General features: G+C 34.8%; 1 pseudogene; it reads left to right on the top strand.

Annotated features, from left to right (window-relative positions):
• The window catches only part of LOC149546114 (leucine-rich repeat extensin-like protein 2 pseudogene), a 34844-nt pseudogene extending 23366 nt beyond the window's left edge, over positions 1-11478 (top strand).
• Positions 11479-16238: the final 4760 nt, after the last annotated feature.

The raw sequence follows: 16238 nt of genomic DNA, 5'->3' as shown, positions 1-16238 counted from the left end.
GTTTTGTATGTTTTAGCATTATTTTGTATATTTTTTTAGTTTTTCTTCAAATTTGTTTATTTATTTAAAATGCAATTGGTTTCTTATCAAGAAATGTGAATAATAAACCACCACATCCCAAGCTGAATCAACAAAATTAAAATAAAAACCCTCCACAAGATCAAAATGGAAACCCTCACGAGGAAGAGAAAGAACTTTCACAACCTCCACTGATTGAAAGAGCTCCTCCTAGAACCCAAGACAATATAATAAATGAAATAGAAAGAAGGAAAAATGAATTAGAAGCAATCATTGGTAGGTTGAAGGATTGGAGGAAAACTAATCCTATGAGAGCATAATTGACATCCTTCCTTGAGTCCATTATGAGCCATGTAGCTTCTGTTAGTGGTCAATTGGATATTTGGCATGTTAAGAAAGAAGAACAAAGAAGATATTATGCAAAAAAATTATCCTATAAAGATGTAATAAAAAAGGACATAGAAAAAGGTAACATATGTGCATTGTTTAAAAATCCAAGAGAACAAGAAACTATTATACATACAACTAAAAGGTTCCCCATCCACTTGTGCATACATGATGATATTAGAAATAACTTTTGGGATAGATGGTGGATGGTCTTTGATGCCCCTCCCTACAATAATCACGAGGTTCTAATGTATTTCTTAAAGAAATTATACTGTGAATTTTTCCTTAGGGAGATCCCCAATTATTTTGACATGTTAGATTCTTAGGGTAGAGGTGAGGGTCATCATTTGAGAGGTTGGGGGCACGTCGTGACCCTAATGTAGTTAGGGTACCTTTTTCCAAGCCATAGGGTGAGCATGTCATTATTCTTTCAGTTGTGAAGGAACATGTAGAAACCAGTACTCTAGGGACTATCAATGCTTTGACATAGACTCTCATTCATTGTGTAAGTCCATTAGTTGAGGAGGAGCCTTCTTTGCATCATGGTCACATGTGCATGTCATGTAGATCCTTATGCATGTTTGACAGTCACATTGGAGACACTATGGATGATGAGCTAGTTACTGATGAGTTCTTGAGTGACACATTTGGAATTGACACAAAGGTAAATTACAATTATAACAAACTAATTTGATCACATTTTGTATGTATAGTAAATGACTAATTAATTAGCATATCTTAATAAGGTTCAAAATTTAGGGTAAGAGTGTTGATGGCCCTAGTACAGATTCCCCAACCACATTTTGTGTCCCATTGAGTCAATAGGTATGTATCAATTTAATCATTTAAATTAATACATATATTTATTAAGTAATCATATGAAGGATCGATAATTTTTTTTCCCATGTGCATTAGTTCTCTATTGGACCATTGACATTCACAAGGGACTCTGAGCCTAGGCATGATAAAAGCTTTGTAGAGGTACATCTGTTTCATGTTAATTTAATCCATTTGATTATATTATATTCTATAAAAAAAATGTAAATTGTATTATATGATTCTTCATCTTTGCTAGTCCATCGATCATGAAGTTGCTACTAAGATGGCTAGTTCAAAGACATTGACCGAGGCATGAAAGAGTTTTCATACTTTTAGTTGTTATTTATAATAGTTAGTATTCAAATTTCAAATGGTATTTATAATTATGATCAAGGGATTATTTTGATTGAATTATTGTAGGACCTTGTTACTCTCGATCATCCACGAGCCTTTGAGGTGGATGTACAGAGTGACTATTTGATGGCAGTAAGAAAGTAATTAATTTTTTGTGTACATATATTTGATTTCAATTTATAATAATCATTTATTCATATATATATATATATATATATAATTAACTCTAGTTAGAGAGGAGCCTAAGCAATAGGATGAGAGAGCATGTGAGGAAGACCCCATCATCCCCATCATGTCACTCCATGCAATGAACAAAGACCTCTAGAGGTTTTTTTCCTTTCCCTCATGGGAAGGAGAAGATATAGGGATGGACACATGTATACACATTAATAGACATGTATCTTGGATCTTATGTTAGTGGACATATTTAACATACATTGGATGTATTTATGACATTTTATATTTGATGTATGACATATATTTGATGCATAATATTATTAGACTTACAACTTTGATGCATTGGTTTGTTCATGTATAACATTATTGATTATCATAATATATATCTTATTTTTCTTGTTTAAATTTTAAGTATTTCATGTATTTCATTTTAATGTAATTTCCATCCAAAATAAGGGTAGGAATCATTATAATAAGCTTTGATAGTATCTTTTTACATGTGAATAAGGCTATGATATTAATTTTTATTTAAATTTACAAGTTATGAGTACTTTGATTATGAGTAAATTATTTGGAGTTTATGTTGGGATGAGAACATTGAAGCTTGAATTCTTATTATGGTTATACAATTAACATTGAAGTTTGACTCTTGAGTTGGCTGCATTACATAAATATCTAAGCTTGAATCTTAGTGTCATGTTAAACATGTCAAGAGTTTATAAATGCTTGATATTAAAAACATGTGAAGACTTGAAATAAATTTTTTACTTAGTTCATGGAATTTGATATCAATAATTCTTGCTTAACCATCTTTTCGAGAGCTTCATTCATGGAAACACATTATATATGCTCTTCTTATGATTTCTATAACTATAGTTGTTGCATTTTTTCTTGCATATCTTATGTCTATCATTATCATGGTGTAGGGAACCTAACAAATCTTGTTTTGGCTTTGTTTACGTCGTTACTCCTTTGAGGCTATTTGTGACTCTATCCAAGTTAGGGTGGTGTGTTGGTGTGCTTAGATCAAGTTGGTTTGACTAAGCCTTGTTTAGGTATGTGTAAGCTAATAAATACTAGGGGGGACACTAGGTGGTCAAAATGGGTCAAAGTTTGTACAAGTCATTGTAAGTGGGATATGACCTAACTAGGTCCTAAATAGAGATTTTACATCTTTTTCAAGAGTTTGGAACTCAAAAATGTAATTTTGATTGATTAGGATCGAAAATACCAAAAGTTGCTAAGTTGTCAAGAAGTTTCTCAAATAGGTCTATGGGACAAAAAGAGGCATATTGGTTACCAAGGGGCCACATTATGTCTAAACACCTTTATTGAACCTGTTTGGTTCCATTCAAAAAGGTTTCAAGGTCTAGAAGTTAAAAATTAAAAAAATGCAATGTGGTCAACAACTCTTAAAAGTTGCTCCACAACATTTTGTGCTACTTTTTAGTTATGGAATTGAAGGAAGGTGAGATGGTTGGTTTAATTGAATGCATGACTTGGGAGGTCCTATAAGACTTGGAAGAAGACAAATCTATTGGTTCGATGTTGGAAGAGTTCATTCTTGAATATGAATACAAACATTTTCTTATATTTTCTTAACTATTTTTGGATATTGCAAAGCAAGTTTGAGACAATGGATTGAACATTGAAGTTTTAGCTTGGATTAAGTTATTTCATGCTTGTATAATATTTTTTGATTCATTAAAATTTTCATTAATTGTTAAACTTCTTGTATCTTTTTCATTCTTCCAAGTATTAACACACAATATTTAGTGACTCTTATGGTCAATTCCATTTGGCATGCCTGAGAATGTTTAAGTACTCAATGGGACAAGATAAGCTTAGAACTAGGGTTTACTTGGTCACTCAAAGCTAACGAAGTAGATATTTTAGTCCCACGATGAACGATTAGAGAGATTCATTGGTTGGTGACTTTGTACTCACCAAAAGTACAAGTTTTAGGATCACCTAAGATGGGGCTACAAAATAAAAAAAAATCCAATCTCCAAAAAGAGAGACAGAGATTATTGTAGGTTTCAACAACATGATCTTGTAACATGTAGAATTTTATCCATACCTCACATGAGCTTAGAGATATGTCCTATGAAAGATCCTTTTCCTTTGGAATTTAGTGACTTTAATGGTCAATTCTATTCAGTGTGCTCAAGAATGTTTGAGTGGTCAAAAAGATGGGATGAGCTTGGGACTAGGGTATACCTTGGCACTTAGAAATAACAAAGTAAATAGTTCAATCTCATGATGAACAATTAAAGAGATTCATTGGCTGATGACTTTGTATTGGCCAACACTATGAGTTTCAACATCACCTAAGATGGGGTTGTAAAATCAAAACAAAATTCAATATCCAAAGAGAAAGAGAGAGAGGTTATTGTAGGTTTTGACAACACGATCCTATGGCACCTATAATTTCATCCATACTTGACATGATCTTTGAGATATGCCCCATGAAAGATCACTATCATATGATATTTAGTGACTCTTAGGGTCAATTTTGTTTGACATGCCTAAGAATAATTGAGTAGTCAACGGGATGGGAAAAGATTGGGACTAGGGTTTACCCAGCTATTAAGAGCTAACAAAGAAGACAGTTCTATCCCACGATGAATGATTAGAGAGATTCACCAGTTGGTGACTTTGTACTAGCTAACACTACAAGTCTTAGCATCACCTGAGATGAGGCCACAAAATCAAAATGAAATCCAATATCCAAAGAGAGAGAGAGGTTATTGTAGGTGTCAACAAATTGATCTTTTTGCATCCAAAATTTCATCCATACCTTGCATGAGCTTTGAAATATTCCTTGTCAAAGATCGTTTCCCTATGGCATTTAGTAACTCTTGCAGTCAATTCTATTCAGCATGCCCAAGAACATTCAAGTGGTCAATGGGATAGGATAAGCTTGGGACTAGGTTTTACTTGGCCACTTAGAGCTAAAAGAGTAGACAATTCAATCCCACGACAAATGGTTAGAGAGATTCACTAGTTGGCAACTTTGTACTGGTTAACACTACAAGTTTTAGCATCACCTGAGATGGGGCCACAAAATCAAAATGAAAGAAAATCTCCAAAAAGAGAGAGTTTATTGTAGGTGTCAACAACATGATCCTATAACACCCATAATTGCATTCATACCTTGCATGAGATTTGAGATATGCCTCATCAAGATCACTACCCTATGGCATTTAGTGATTCTCAAGGTCAATTCTATTCAACAAGCCAAAGAATGTTTGAGTGGTCAATGGGATGAGATGATCTTGGTATTAGGGTTTAACTAACCACTTGGACCTAATGGAGTAGATAGTTTGATCCCAAGATGAATAGTTAGAGAGATTCACTAGTTGGCAACTTTGTACTGGCCAACACTACAAGTTTTAGTATCACTTGAGATGGGGATGCAAAATCAAAATAAAATCCAATCTCAAAAAAGTGAGAGAGGTTATTGTAGGTGTTGACAACGTGATCTTTTCGTACCTATAATTGCATCCATACTTCATAGAACCTCTAAGATATGCCCCATCAAAAATCATTGCCCTATGGTATTTAGTGACTCTTAGGGTCAATTCCATTCATTGTGCCTGAGTAGATTATGTCTACATATTCCTTAGAGATGATGAATTAAGCTTTAGTTGATTGAAGTTGGCTTGGGAAGTCATGCTTTGAGAAAGCCTTAGGTTTGAGGGTTTGTAAGAGATCAATTTTGGGATTTCTTACTTCTAGAGGTTGAAGAATCAAAATGACATAATATTCCTTTGATAGGGTCCATTTGAGGATACTCTTGACAATCTAGAGCATTGGAAGCAAGTGCAACATGTAGTTGCTTTGGAAAACCACCCTATTTTATGCTTTAAAAAGGTGCCTAGTTAGAGGATATGTTTGTTGGTCCAAAACAACCTATACTAAGGTTAAGATATATTAAAAATGTTGAAATGGGTATCTAAAAACCTATTTTATTTGAGAACTCCTTTGGAGAGTTTGGGAGAAAAGTTAATATCATTCTCATTGGAGACCTAGTTGGGGGAAATTAGGCCTACTAGGCAATTTTGATGAATTTTAGTGCTACAGTTGGGTTGAGGATCTAAAACAACTTGAAATCTCTTGAATCCATCTAAGGCAGGTGAAATACATCCACCATAGCCTTTGGGGGGATGTTGGAGTTGTAGAAAGGATAGTTGTTGTTTTGTGGGTTTGAGGAACATTGCCTTTCCCTTGCACATTTTTACATTGTGAATTTGGTTGGGCCCCATCACACTTGTCCACTACATCAGAAGCCTTGTAAGAAGGTTGGATATTTTATAATTTTCTTTTTGGGTGAAAGAGTGATGTAGAGGGTCAAGGGTTCTGTCAATTAACCACTATCCAATGGTTCTTGTTTTCTTGATCTTCTCACCAATCTTAGCCTCCAAGACTCTAATTAAGGTTCCTAAAATTGGATGAAAATTCCATGGTTGTCAATCCAAGATACCATTTTGTATGTCTATGTAACTTTATACAATTTATAAGTAGAAGTTTCTCATTAGGAAAATTTGGATTTTTTAATGTTTTTGGTCAAGAAAGCCTAGGATTAAGTAGTTTTAGTTTGTTTTAGGTATGTTGGAACCTTTTCCAAGTTATAGGTTTCTAATCCCTCTCTCTATCCCACCCTCTCTCATCCCCTACTCTCTCTCTCTCTCTCTTTGTGCTTCTCTCTCTACCCCTATCCAACTCTCTCTATCCTATCCTCTCCCATCCCCTAATCTCTCTCTATCTCTCTCTATCTCACTCCCACCCCTCTATCTCTCTCTCTCCCTCTCTCTCTCTCTCTCTCTCTCTCTCCCCCTCCCTATCCCACCCCCTCTCTCTTTGTCACACAAACATTCTCTCTCTATCCCATCCTCTCCCATCTCTTTCTCCCTCTCTCCCTCTCCCTCTTCTCTCTCCCCCTCTCCCTCCCCCCTCTCTCTCTATCCTACCCTCTCCCATCCCCTAATCTCTCTCTCTCTCTCTCTCTCACATCCCACCCTCTCCCATCCCCTAGTCTCTCTCTCTCTCTATTTTTCCATCTATATCTCTCTAGCACACCCTCTCCCATCCCCTATACTCTCTCTCTCCCCCTCCCTATCCCACCCTCTCTCTCTCTATTTCTCCCTCCATCTCTCTCTATCACACCCTCTCCCATCCCCTACTCTTTCTCTCTCCCTCTCTCTTGCTCTCTATATATTTTCATGTATCTATCTTGATATGCATCTCCCTATTTCTCTATCTAAATCTTTCTCCCACTCCTCTCTTTTACTATATATTTCTCTCACACATGCCCCTCTCTCTCTCTCCCCTTATCACACCCTCTTCCATCCCCTACTATCTCTCTCTCTCTCTCCATTTCTTTTTTCCTCCCTCCCTATCCCACCTTCTCTTATCCCCTACTATCTCTCTCTCTCTCTCTCTCTCTCTCTCTCTCTCTCTCTCTCCCCCTATCCCACCCTCTCCCATCTCCTACTCTATCCCCATCCTCTAGTCTCTCTCACTCTCTACCCTCACTCTATCTCTCCTTCCCTCTCTCTACTAAAATTTAGGCTTACAAAGTGCATGTATATTATAACACATACACACTATAGTATAGATATTTAAGCCTGACTTCAAAAATGCTTTAAATAGAACACACATGCTATGGGAAAACACACTAGTTAAAGCTTTAGATTCTACCAAGCCTAAGGCTTGGATTTTCCTTGGGGATCCAACCTAAAGGCTTGGAGTCTCTAAACTAGTCTAAGACATGTTTTGCAACAAGCATACAAAAAATGATTGATTTTTCTTGTGTGCTCTCCTTCAAGTTTCCTTGTGGTTGAGCATTGATAAAATTAGGTTACATGATATTGTAGTTCTCTCTGTTAGCTATATAACCATATAATTTATTTTAAATTTGAACTATTTCAAGCCTTTCATTCTTTTGAATGTATGCAAATTTTCTATCAAAATCCAACATGTACTAATCAGGGTGTATTTTTTAGCTCATTCATCAAATTTCACAACAACTTGGTTTTTTAGAAACTAGACTCTATTATACACACTTTGAAAAAAGAAGTTTTGATTTTAGATTAGTTTTCAAACATTTCTAAGGGAAGTACATAAATATTTCACATTTTTGGGATGTGTCCAATTATAAAATTACCCAAAAAATCCAGGATAAACTACATGGTGTAAGGTAACTTTTGACCAAAGTGATTAAAGAATTTTTTTTAAAAAGGTCAAATTTCAGGGGGGTCACACTTTGTAGTATGTTATATTTTTTTCTAAAAAAATAGTACCACTTTCTATGGCCCCTTTTTTTGAGGACTTAAAACTAAACCATTTTGAAAAAAAAACTTATTAGTTTGGAAACTAGGTTTGAAGGACTACTACTTTTGTTTTTATCATATCTTAAAATTTTGAGCATAACTATCTTCAAATTCTTGTCAAAGTTCAAAAATTGTTGATTTTACGAAAAAAAAAAAGTGGCCACTTATACCCCCCCTTTTGGCACCACAACTTGGTGCACTTACCCTGAAATCACATGAATAGAAAAATTAATCTCCATTTTAGTGACTCCATTTAGCTTCATTCCTCTACCATCCCACTTGGCGAGAGTCTTATTTGCTAGCTCAACCTAACATAGGGTTTTGGTCATCTTGGATATATCAAGCATGGCAAATATGGTAACCCTATGAATCATTTTCTTCATGATCTTGATGGGTTGATGTAGCCAGAATTGCTTGTCATGAGCATGGCTCAAGATGAACCTAATCCACTTGATTTTAAAATTCATTGGCATATACAAAATATGGGTTAAACCCTTCACTTCCAAGTGTTTGTGTTTAGGTTTGAGGTTTCTATTCAAACACAATTCCTCATATGCTTGATTTAGCTCTAGAGTTCCTAATTCTTGAATTGAACACAAATAAAAAGATCTAACACCATGAATTAATAGTACCTTCAGTGGAATTTGTGAGTGGGTCCATTTCCTCTACAATCACAGGACAATGCTTGTGTTGGAAATATAAGAGGAGTAACTAAGAGGGGAGGGGTGTAGCAATTACTACAAAATAAATCCTAGATCCCTTAGATGTAAATAAAAAAAAAAAATTATGATTAAACTACATTTTGTTGTGACTCAGCAAACACACATACACTCGGTTTACACTAGTAAATCTTATAACTCAGTAAACACTGAAATAGCAATAGGAACTCAGCAAATGCATGATTATTCTTATTTAACTTAGTTGTATACCAATAAAATAAATAACATGAACACAAGTGACACCAAGATTTAACATGGAAACTCAATTTGGGAAAAACCACCAACTGTATCTAGTTACTAATTTTCACTCTTCTAAAGTGAGCCCTATTAGGAGCCAACCCTATTAAAGGTTACTAAACACACTGTATGGTGTGACCTTGTTAGGGGTGGCCTTGTTAGAGGTCTTTAGAAACTTCAAATATAAATTTCACCTTGTTAGAGGATTTAAAAATAGATATTAAGCCAACTCTATTAAGAAATTTTTGATCACTGCTATAATGGTTAGAGAGTAACAATGAAATGACCTAGTTTTTAATGCAACTGAATTGCTGATTACATATCTCATTCTGGCTTGTATACTTGATCCTTTCCTAGTCAAGTGTATCTTTTTAGCTCAATAAGGATATTCTTATTATCTTTCTAATTCGCTTCCTCTAAGCATCCTAATCTTCTTTTTATGCTCCACACATTCAATCCTCAATATGACCTTATATTTATATCTTACTTATTATCAAGTCATCTTGAAGAAAACTTAGAATACTTAATATTCATCTCCTTAGTTGGCTAGAACCAACAAATAAATCAAATTAACTTAATATGCCAAAACAAGAAAATCCTTTGTTAGCCGACCCTGCTCGATAGACACTAACACATAAATGATTTTCCTATGTTAACCAAGTGAACTAGGTTAACACTACATCTTCACAAAGTTCCTTTATTAACTAAATGGGCTCGGTTAACTAGTTCCATCCAAAATTTCCTTCATTAATAGAGTGATCTGTTAGATTAGGTGAAAAACTAATCTCCCAAGAACACCTGCATGCATAACCCTATCACATGGATGAAGCAAAGAACAGAGGCAAGGAAAAATCAAGGAGGCCAAAAAGCCAGATCCATCTTATGGACATGCAAAGAGCAATATCTCATATAATCCAATAAGTGAATGTTTAAAATACAAAGAGGTGAATCCTTATAAAGGAATCACAAAACTCGAAAAGGGAAACTAAAGCCTAAAAAAGCTAGGGTTGCACAATATAATTAATAAAATATTAATTATATGCACCTACAAGATAGCTTAAGAAAACTAGAGTAATAGGAAACTTAATTAATTAAATCAAAGTGATTTAATTAATCAGTTAGAACAAATAATTACTCTAACACCCTCCCTTAAGCGAAGCTTGGGAGGAAGCTAACCTAGCACAACTATGAAAGAGAATTGGGTCCCGGCAACAAGGCCAGATCAGGTACCCAATCACAACAAAATCTCTATAAAGAGGAGAAATAGAGAAAACCACATGGGAAAAACCCTACTCCAAAAAGAGATAGAAAAGAATGTTCCAGAAGAAGGAACAAACAGATCAGAAGAGAATCATTGAAGCATGAAGAACCGCAAAACTCTGTCAAAATGTTGATCTGTAGAACCTCCATGGAAATAGAAGGCACAGACCATCAACCAAAGGAACCTCCATGGAAATAGAAGGCACGAACCATCGACCAAAGAAGCATAGAACAACAATATAATCTCCCCTTAAAGCAGGTGAGGTGACAGGCAGCTGAAAAGATGGGCCAAAAATCTCCTACAACATAGGAGCCAAACACATCGAGAGTGAGGTACAAACACAAATAAAGGCACGTGTCATCAACACTGCATGAGGAATTAGAGAAAGAGGGCCTATAAGCGGCAAACAACTATCCCCCCCATGGCACTTTATAAAATAGTGCGAGTACAACGAATCACAATGATGAAAAGGATCCCGAAACGCAAGAGTGGCACTTTATCTCAGTGCGTTGCATAAAGATGCTTACAATGAATATCAAAAATAATTAGAAAAAACATAAGGCTGAAACAACAGAAGGTAAAGCCCAAAACAAAGCAACTGAAGCAACAAAATTGATCCCCAGACTTGAAACAATCAAGACATCCACCAGAATGCTAAAATGCAAAAGACTGAATAAGATGTGCCTGGAATAGAATCTGGAACAACAACTAGCATCACTGGAAAGAGCACAGAAAGAGATTTCCAGTGATATAAAGAAGTCCAAAATCAGAGATCAGAAGCTCAAGATACGCCTCCCGAAGTGCAAAATAGAACATCTGGCATTGACTACCAAAATAGGCAACCAAACTACATCAAAACCCAAAAAAACCTATACCAGCATCTCCATCTCAGAACCAGCTTTCTAGTGCATTTTTTGGATTGAAAAAATACGTCCGTATGCTCAAGTTACAGAGAAAAAACCTCCAGGACCTCTGAAAATGCAAAATTATTATTTTTTTTAATAAAAAAAATAATAAAAAAACAAAAAACTCCAAAAAAAAAAACTCCACCGCCAGTGGAGCGGCGGTCGGGCGGCGGGAGGGAGTTGAGCCGCCGCGGGGTGGAGCTGCGGTAGCGGCCGCCTGCGGAGCCGCTGCGGGCTACTGGCGGACCGCCAGTGGTAACCGCTAGTGGTGGCTGTCAACGGTGACCGCAGCGGTGACTGCTAGTGGCTCCGCTGCGGTTATTAATCGCTGTGGCTAAAAAAACACCACAGTGTAATTTCTTTTTGCATTTTTTTAAAATTTTGATGCCTCGTACTACGTGCAGGGGGCCATACGGCCCTGTCGGACAATTTTTTTTGCCTCCCAGACCAATGGTGTCCAAAATGGACAAATTTTATATTGATTTTGACTGCAAATGGCCTTCTGAATCCAATGGAAGTGTTTGTTTGAGCCCAAAGTGCTCCAAAATTTTTTTTTGTAGTTGTCCATACAACCTCCCACTGCTCTGAAAAAAGAAGCTTCTAAAACGCTTCAACAAACCACGAACAACAAGCAGCAAGCTGGCTCTGATACCATGTTAGATTAGGTGAAAAACTAATCTCCCAAAAACACCTGCATGCATAACCCTGTCACATGGATGAAGCAAAGAACAGAGGCAAGGAAAAATCAAGGAGGCCAAAAAGCCAGATCCATCTTATGGACATGCAAAGAGCAATATTTCATATAATCCAATAAGTGAATGTTTAAAATACAAAGAGGTGAATCCTTATAAAGGAATCACGAAACCCGAAAAGGGAAACTAAAGCCTAAAAAAGATAGGGTTGCACAATATAATTAATAAAATACTAATTATATGCACCTACAAGATAGCTTAAGAAAACTAGAGTAATAGGCAAGTAATTAATTAAATCAAAGTGATTTAATTAATAAGTTAGAACAAATAATTACTCTAACATGATCTTGGTTAACACTCAACTACTATAAACATTTCTTTGACGATCAAGTGAACTCGGTAGACACGCCTTCTAAACTTGGCAAACTCTAGAATGCTTGGCAGACACAGGAAATTATCTTCGTCACTTAAGTGAGCTCAAAATAGATTGACTAGAAATGATATGACATTTTGTGTAACATCAAAGGCAATACAAAATACAAAATTATTTTCAACAATCTCTCTCTTTGGCATTGATGGTAACACAACATGTCATAATATAATGAAATTTTAGAGAAATAATAGAGTAAGGAAAATCGTTAGTTTCATTTTGATCCTCATCCATGAGAATTCCCTCTATTAGTGTGAACTCCCTCCACCTTCAATTTCTCCCTCCATCTACAAGACTTTGCCTTCACCATCTTCTGATAGCAAAATCTCCTTCTTTGATATCAGACCAAATTCTCCCTCTTTGACATCACTAGAAGCAATTAAAATTCAATGAGATATGACAAAAAACTCTCCCTCTTTGACATCTCATGCCAAAGACAATATTCAATAGATACCAATGTACCTTATGTACTAATTCATATGCAATGTGCCTTGTCAATACTACATCAACTATCTGATTTTCAATATGCTTTTGTTGATGCATCATTAAACTCCATTTAGTGAGCTTTAGATAGGTGAAGGACCCCTAACTTACCTCTTAGATACAAAAATGCATCCTTAGATAATGGCTTAGTGAATATATTGCAATTATTTCTTTATTATTCACATATTTCAATCTTATCTCTTTATCTTGTACCAAATCTCTCAAAAAATGATATTTTATAGCAATGTGCTTGATTTTGGTATGCATCATAGGATTCTTTAATATATTAATTACACTGGTGTTATCATAGAATATTACTCCTAGATCCTTGATTTCTATCTTCATACCTTCCAATAATTGCTTGAACAAAAAAATATTGGAACAATTAACTATTGTTGCTACATATTCTACCTTTGCTATGTACTAAGAAATTCAATTTTGCTTCTTTCTTGTCCAAGACACTAGTATTTTACCAAGAAATAATACTCCACCACTGGTGCTCTTTTTGTCATCAACACTTTCTTCCCAATCAACATCAAAAAATTCTTTCAAATCCAAATTGCCTTTTCTCTGGTACCATAATCCATAGTATTCTATACCTTTTAGATATCTCATGATTCTGTTTATTGCCATCATGTGATTTTATTTGGGATTTTCTGAGAATCTTGCCACTATACCAACTACTAACACAATATCAGGCCATGTGTGCACTACATACTACAATTTTCTAATCATTGATCCCTATGTGGTTTGATCTACCTCTTTGGAATAATAATTTTCCAAAAGCTTATGTCCAGTAGACATAGGTGTTCCAACTAGTCTTGAATCTTCCATTATAAAATTCTTTAGTATTTTCTTTATATATTTTGATTGAGTAATGTAGATACCATCTTTCTTTTGTTGGATCTACAATCCAACAAATAATTTTATCTCTCCAAACATGAACATCTCAACTTATTTACTCATCTCTACTAAAAATTCCTTGCATAAATCATCATTTCCTATAAATAAAGTGTCATCCACAAAGATTTCAGCCAATACAATCTTCTTGTCTGCTCCTTCTTTGATATACAGATTACTATTATCATTTGTTCTTTGAAAACTAATCTTTATCAAGTAGTTATGAAGTCTTTCATACCAAGCTCTAGGAGCTTTCTTGAGACCATACAATTATTTGTGCAATTTTTAAACCATATCATTTTTGTTAGGATTCATAAAACCTTTAGGTTGTTCTATGTAGACTTCTTCAACAAAAATTCCATTCAAGAATACAAATTTTACATCAATTTGATAAACTTTAAATCCTTTATGTACAACATAAGCAAGTAAAGTTCTAATACCTCCTAATATTGTAGCAGGAGAAAAAGTTTCACCATAATCAATACCTTATTCTTGAAAATAACCTTTACAAGCTAACCTTTCTTTTTTCTAAAAAATTTTCCATTCTTCATTCAACTTATTTCTAAAAGCCCATTTTGTGCCAATTACATTTTTATCCTTGGGTCTAGGAACAAGAGTCCAAGTCTTATTTCTCTCTATTTGTTCTATTTCTTCATTCATAGCTTCAATCCAATTTTCATTATTCAAAACATCTTTAACATTTCTAGGTTCAAGTTCAACAAGCAAACATGTACCTTTCAATTTGTTTCTTGTCATTGTTCCATCTAATTTGTCTCCAATGATCTAATTGGGTGCATGGTGCCTTTTGACATATCTTGCTAACATAGGTACTTTAGATTTAGAACATGTTTCACTAACCTTTTCATGATCTTCTATATCAAGCTCAGGTACCACTATTTGTGACATGGGTTCATTAGAATCAGTTTGCTCTAGAAACAACTTGGTAGCTTCTAAGTGCAACTCAGGTCCTTCAAACTGTGACTTAGGTTGCACTGATTGCATCTTGGTAGCTTTTGGAGATTCTGGGGACTTGGGAGGTGAGGCCTCTTGACTTCCAAATAGATTTTCTAATGTATCAAGTTCATAGTAAACAAACCTTTTGTAATCCTCGGGTTCTTTGTTACTTTTTTTTTCACTCTTTTCTACAAATTCATCAATTCTTACAAGTGCACTTTCTATAATCTTATGAGTAGTTAGATTCAAACACTTTTATGCTTTACTTTTGTAGGAGTATCTTAGGAATAAGGCTTCATCACTTTTGACATCAAATTTACCTTCCTAGATTCTTTCAAGATCTAACATTTTCTACAAAATACATTCAAGTAACTTACATTAGGTTTGTAGCCATACCATAGTTCATAAGGAGTTTGATCTAAGTCTTTCCTCAAGTGTACTTTATTCAAGATATGCACTACAATACTAATTTCTCCCTTCCAGTATTTGATTGCAACACTCTTTTCTATCATTAAAGTTCTTGCACAATCCATGATGGATATGTTCCTTCTTTCAGCTATACTATTCTATTGTGGTGTACTAGGGGTTAATACTTATTTATTAATTCCTCTTTCAATGCAAAATTTATTGAACTCATTGGAAATGAATTCACCACCTCTTCCTGATCTCAAATATTTCAGGTTCTTTCCATTTTCTTTATCTACTCTTGCTAGATACCACTTAAACTTTTGATAAGCTTCAAATTTTTCTTTTAGATACATTACAATCATCATTCTAGAATAATCATCAACAAATAGAATATAATACTTATCTACATTGTAACTTTCTATTCCAATAGGTCCACATAAGTTTGTATCAACTAGCTCCAAGACTTCTTCTAAATGATAGTCTTTTCTTTTGAAAGTTGTCTTTCACATCTTGCCAATTTGTATTTTTTTGAATAGACCCATATTAGGTTTCCTCAAACTAGGAATACCTCTTACTCTTTTTTTTCTTCTTATCTTGAACACATTATAAAAGTTCACATGACACAACCTTTTATGCCATAACCAACTTTCTTCTACTTGAGCAATAAAACATGAATTTTCATTGAGATATAGGTAGAATAGGTTACCTTTTGTTTGATTGCCAAACCCAACCAGATTATCTTTTCTATCTAGTAGTTTGGCCTTCCCCTTCATGAATTCTACCTTGAATCCAATGTTATTTAGCTATGCCGCACTTAGTAGATTATGCTTTAGTCCGTCAACCCAATAAGCATTGTCAAATCTAAGTTTATTTGTTAGTGAGATACAACCTTTTACCTTTATGCAACAAGGTTCACTATTTCCAAATCTTACACTACCACCATCATAATATTCCATGTGTTCAAATTTTGTTTTGTCACCAGTCATATGATGTGAGAAGCCACTATCAATAATCCATGTATCATTTTTTTAACATGAGAGATAAGTTTTATTTTATCTCCTTCATCATTAGATTCATCTTTTACAACAATATATACCATTTCATCATCTTCATTGCTATTTGAATCTTTAACCATAAAACAAGGTTTCTTACATCTATC

The sequence above is a fragment of the Cupressus sempervirens genome, chromosome 7, assembly GCF_028749045.1.
Source record: "Cupressus sempervirens isolate cs-2001-9-10 chromosome 7, ASM2874904v1, whole genome shotgun sequence".
Lineage (NCBI taxonomy): Eukaryota > Viridiplantae > Streptophyta > Pinopsida > Cupressales > Cupressaceae > Cupressus > Cupressus sempervirens.
The sequence above is the reverse complement of the archived record's forward strand: the minus strand, read 5'-3'. Positions and strand labels throughout refer to the sequence as shown.